Source organism: Erpetoichthys calabaricus, chromosome 6 (genome assembly GCF_900747795.2).
Source record: "Erpetoichthys calabaricus chromosome 6, fErpCal1.3, whole genome shotgun sequence".
NCBI lineage: Eukaryota > Metazoa > Chordata > Cladistia > Polypteriformes > Polypteridae > Erpetoichthys > Erpetoichthys calabaricus.
In genome coordinates this window covers 64134097-64140096 of record NC_041399.2, presented here as the reverse complement: position 1 = coordinate 64140096, position 6000 = coordinate 64134097, and positions in this window count along the sequence as shown.

The window sequence follows — 6000 nt, the reverse complement described above, 5'->3', positions numbered from 1 at the left end:
TTTCCAAAGTAACATTATTTCTCTGCTATAAAAAATAATTTTACATTCTGTTATAACCAGTTGTCAAAGATTTGAGAGGTACAATTGGTGGGAAAAAATTGAATCTTGTGACTAAGGGAGCTGCAGGACAAGGTAATTAAATAGAAGTATTGATTGAAGGAACCATAAAAGATCACACCAAAATTCCTGGTTGTATCCAATGGTGATTACTATAACAATCTAGACCAAATGTTTAATATAAATTCCTAAGTTCTTCAGAACTTGTATTCTCAGAGTAGTTGGCTCAGATTTTGCCACCTGTGTATTTTATTAATACAGGGTGGCCCTTAACCTGTAATTGCTCCAGGGGCGCTGTACAATGGCTGACCCTGCGCTCTGACCCCAAGGGGTATGCGAAAACTACCAAATTCCTAATACAAGAAATTGTATAAGGCGAAACAAAGAACAAAAAAAAAAAAAAAAAATATATGGTTACAGTATGTTGATGCAATTTATTATAATCCCATGCTGTGCTATTATGTACCCATGTATTAAAATAAAATGGAAGGAGCAGACAAGCAGGGTGAGTTAGAGGATATGTGTTAGTGTAGTAGTAAAAGAAAAATGAAGAAGCTGTATACCTCTTCTCAATATACAGTAGTATGCACTAATAAAGCACACACCAGGCTATGCGTAACTTATCATTAATTATTAGTATACCAGTAACGGTGCACTGCACGTTATCTTACACTTGACTTGAGCATTCCTAGTTTTCATCCTCTTTCTCTGTACATTTAGCATTTGTTTGCTCAGAGGTTGATGCATTTGTTGCTTCCTGAGCAGCTCGTTTTCTCCACCCTAACGGTTCGCTTCTTCTCTTCTTTCATCGGCATCTTTTTGCGTTAAAACTGATTAAGTCAGTGTTTGTGTTGAAATTACTTAGTATGTTTTCTTTAATTTTTCACTTAAGCTGGAACTTAAGTCTTCAATCTGCCTCAATAATGATTTAAGATATGAAGGTGTAGGTTGAAGTTGTAGGTGAAGTGACGGCGAAGGTGGTAGGGATGAGAACAGCGCCCATACGCATGTGCCACATGGCCACCCTGCTGGCTGCTGCCAATAGTTGATTCTGCAATAAAATAAAATAAAAATAAAAAGAGGAACAACCTTAGAGGTCAACCATCACCCCGAAAGTGGATAGTAGAAGTCGCGTAGTATATGTGTACCAAATATCAGGTCAATCGGTCAAACTGTCTGCGAGCTACAGGTGATTTAAAGCCACGGTAGCGTATTACATAAGAAGATTTACTAGTACATACACTCTGCAAGCGCTGAATGCTTGCAAGATATGTATTAAGATTTTGTAACTGTATTATACTCCATTTAAAAACATTAACAAATATATATAATCTTCAGTAATGCTTTATAAGTACATTCTGAATATGAAGTACTCTAAAAAGGCCCTTAAGGTTAGAGACCAAAAATTAAAAAGCTGTCAGATGAGGGGAACTTCCAGTACACTGTTTATGAGTTAAATCAATATTCTCTCAATCTTTATGTTATACAACTCCAATTTATATTAAAATTTATACTATTATGGACTCAAAAGAATGCAATTTTTCACAGGAAGGAGAAAATTAACAGGCAACAGAAAAAAGCCAACAGATCATCATATCAAATGGGAAAGAATTGCTGTATTGAGGATTATTTACAACTAAAGGCTGCCTTACTGGTTCTGTATCCCCTGGTGTAATATTTTACACTTTTCAGTTCCACTAAGATAAGATCACTTCATGGCCACCTATCTGCAATAGCAGCTTAATAACTGTTACTAATATGCAGCTTCAGGGAAGATAAATTGCAAGTGCAAGTGGAATAGCTAATTATGATGACAAGGCACTGTAAACGCATTCTGGACGTTTATTCATATCTTTAGAGGAACACTATATAGATTTTATAATGTTTAAGTAATTTAATGACTTGGCCAATCTGTGCAACATAAATAGGTCAGGCAGCCAGCCTTCTGTGGCTCTTCTGAGTTGCGCTATAAGAATGCTAACATGTACAAAATGTCAATGAAGCATCTTGGTGAAGGTGGCTTTTGAAAAGACACAGTTGAGGTCACCTCCCTAGGCCACATCACCAAGCTGAGTAAGAAGAAGCCTCATGTGAAGAAAAAAAGCTATGAAGTTTTAGTTCTGTCATTGTTTTAAAACTGAGTGAGTGCTTTCATTGCATCAACGCAATGCATCAATGCTTTTCAACATGGTACTATGCATAGCTAATCTCATGAGTTAGGTAAACTTCTGTCAGATTTTAAACTTAGCGCGCCAGGAAATGACTTGGATGGCTCTTCTTGAAGGTGCGTTTTTTTTATCTGTTCTGTTCTTTGTATGCTGCAAATTGCTTTCTTTCATCTGATGGTTCTGAGCAAATTTAAACTCATGTGGTATGCATGTTTAGCTCAAGTTGCCTCCAAGTGACACTGTTTTGATCTGCCAGGGCTGTGTATAAGTTAAAGCTTTATGATAGAATTGGTTATTAAAAGTAAAAAAAAGCTTGCAAAGGACGTTTGACTGAGTGCAGACTCAGTAACAGCCACCAAGCGAAAGCGCTTTGGGTTGGTGTACTGACACATGAAGGCATGACACAGATAGTACGCTCAAAATGTAATATTTATAGTGGTATCCTCTTTGGGATGCCAGAATTGAAAATACATTACTTTGGAATTTGTGGGATGGTGCTGAGGCTTTGAAATGGACTTAAAGCAGTCATGTCAAGGGTTCTTGTGAAATACTGTAGATGGAGGTCCTCTGGCAGTTACTATTATTATTTGTCTTCAAGGACTGATAAGTGTTGGAAGAAGTGATTATTAGGCCTCATTATATGTAGGTGATTGAGTCAGAGATGTGGTGACAGCTGATGATATCAAAAGAGAACAAATAAGTATATTAGAATAACCACAGACAAAATTAACATCATTTACAAGTCTAAAGCAATAACAAATTAAACCAGCAGTAATCTGAGAGTTGATGGCCGGCAAGCAGAGATATGCAGGAAGGACTACGAAAGTGAGAGACGTTCACATGTCAAGCAGACAATAAGTGTTGCTAGAAAATATGAGGAGCCAAAATGAAAGCAATAGAATGAGGCAGCAGAAAAATATTGGCTTCAAGTTTGGGAGCATGTCATGTTTAACAAATGCAATTGCTGGATAAGACTACATGACTAGAAATCAGGGATGATGGATTGCATGTCTGCCTCGCGGCTTTTCAGCACAGTTTCAAATATGCTGTCACCCCTTGAAAGCATTGACTAATTTTTACAAGCAATTAATGTGCTGCCTAATAGTACTGGTGGCTGTATGAATATTTTCCAAGTATGACATTTTCAGTTGTAGCCTTGGACTGTAATTTTCCTTTTTATGAGCTTTCATGATATTAGAAATATGAGACATTGAAGAGGCAAGCCTCTCTTCTGTTTTAGTTGTCCAAAACACTTTGTTTTCTTCTTTAATTTGGGCTGCATTGTATGCATTATACTTCTGGCTGAGTGCCCACTAGATAAGAGGGGGCAGCCATCTTAGCTACAAACATATCACCATCCATTTTCAGAAGTCACTTATTCTAAGAAAGGTTCATGAGGAGCTGAACCCGATGCCAGCAACAGCAAATCTAGGGCACATTCATGCACACCTAAACACTCTCATACTGGGCCAGTTTAGGCCCTCCAACTCACCAGAAGCATGTGTCTTTTAGAAAAGGGATGAAAATAAGAGCATGTGGACCAAATGTATGTGGAAACAAGGAGAGCATGAAATCTCAATAGAAGCAGCGACCTGACCAAGAATTACAGTAAAGTCCTTAAATCTATAAGGTGTAGTGTCAGTACCATAGCAGCTGCAGATTCATGTAACAAAACTGTACGGTGATATCACTGCATTCACAGGACTTAAAAAACAACTTAATATTCATCAGAAAAGTATGGTTATGCCGCTCACTTAAATTTAATTTACTTTGATATACTGTATACCTGTACAGCAATTATCTTAATAGGAGATTTTTTTCTAATATTTTATTTGCATTTATTTATGAATACATTTGTTTTCAATAAATAAAGAACTGTCTGCCTTCTAGCTTCTGTCAGATTTGACACAGTTTACCCCCACTTCTTGTGATGTTCAAGCTGGGCACACTGGGGAAATCAGAGGAAATAATCAGGAACTCCTGATGCCTCAGGGTGTGTTCTCCTCTGTTTTGAGTTGTGACCCAAGAAAAGGCGAAGCCAAGACAGACCCAGGAGGATCATAAGAAGACAGAGGCCCAAAGACTCACCTTGTGAGGCCCAGGTTAGTCATAAGACATCCACCTCCTCTGATCACATAATCTGGTCAGTCCACATTAAAAGAGAACCCTGATAAAAAGAAGAGGATTTCGATCCTACTGTATTTTTATACTTTGCATCAGGAGGACCCTGACTCTGGGAAAACTTGACTAGCACATGGGGCTCAGCAGAGTGTAAAAAAAAAAATAAGAAGAAAACTATGACCTTTATTAAACCCTGGCATCAAAATACTGAAACTGTTGATGAAACTTCATTCAAAAATATTACCTGTTGTGAGCACAGCGACACAGGAGGGCAAAAAAGGTGCAGGCCTTAAAAATATCATAAGAACCAGAACACAACCTCCACATGTCTGCCTAGAAATGGGCCTCGCTCCAGGCATCCAGACCCCAGACACAAGAGGCAGGCCTTTTATTTCCAAAATGGAGGACTGCTGTCTTTAAAAGTGCAAATATTACATTTAAAATATCCAGGATAAACAAAAGTGTCCTTCATTGGAGAGGATGACTGTAAACCATCTGGCTTGAAGGACCAAAGCACAACAATACTATTTAAAGTCAAAGACTATTAAACAATGAAAAAATAAAAAAGGCAAAAAAAGGAAAAGTGCCAAAATGTACTGTATATACTCGCGGATAAGTTTTCCCGCAGATAAGGCGGGGCTTGATTTTACTGTATAATTTCTGGTATTTTATAATTTTGGTCATCTAAATTGAATGTGGAAAACTCACGCTATTGGTCCAAGAGATTATGATATGCTAACGGCCACCTGAGAGAGTAACCACGGAGCACACTGTCTTTTTTTTTCTATGTATTGTGCCTATGTGACCACACGGTAATACCCAAACTGAATTGTGTTTTTAGTATCTCACACCCTCATACGCCTTTATCGTAAGAGCATCCCTTATCTATGATGGAGCGTTCGATCAGAAGAAAATTTGAAGCTGGTTTTAAATTAAACGTTGTTGAAGTAGTGAAAGAAATTGGTAACTGCACTGCTGTAACAAAATTTGATGCATCTGAGAAACTGGGGTGAGATTGGAGGAGGCAAGAAGATGCAAAAAAAAAAAAAATCAAGTGTCACATTTTTGAACGGGCGTATAAGTCAGGGTCTGATTTTATGATCGATTTTTCGGGTTTCAAGACCCGACTTATACTGTATGTGAGTATAAACGGTATTTGACAGAAAAGTACGAAAAAGGAAAGAAATCCAAATCCACAATTTAAGACTGAAAAAATTATACTTAAAAACATTTAAAATCCTGGAGAGTATATGCCAAGGCATATAGGGTATTCTTGGGTATATGCCAAGAAAAAAAAAGGACGAGGTCCACTGGCCTACAGACATCTCACAACATTTGATCACACATGCGTCAATTGTGCACTGTAGTGAAGCATCTGATTAATAGGTCTCCTATTTTCCAAAATCGTTTGGTGTAACTACCATTAAAAGTAACCAAGACCCAAGATCATGCTCAGCTTTGCAACATTTTAGAGGCCTTGGTTTAAAGCAGTTTGAGAACCCCTGCTCTGAACCACTAAATTTTCACAGAGTTGTTAAATTCAAACCCTTTGGGGGTTGCGTGATTACCCAATTATGCACACTTGGCTTATTTTGTGAGCCATCCAAAAATGCCTGAGGTTATCAAATGATGTTTTCTCCTGCAGGGCCAATCT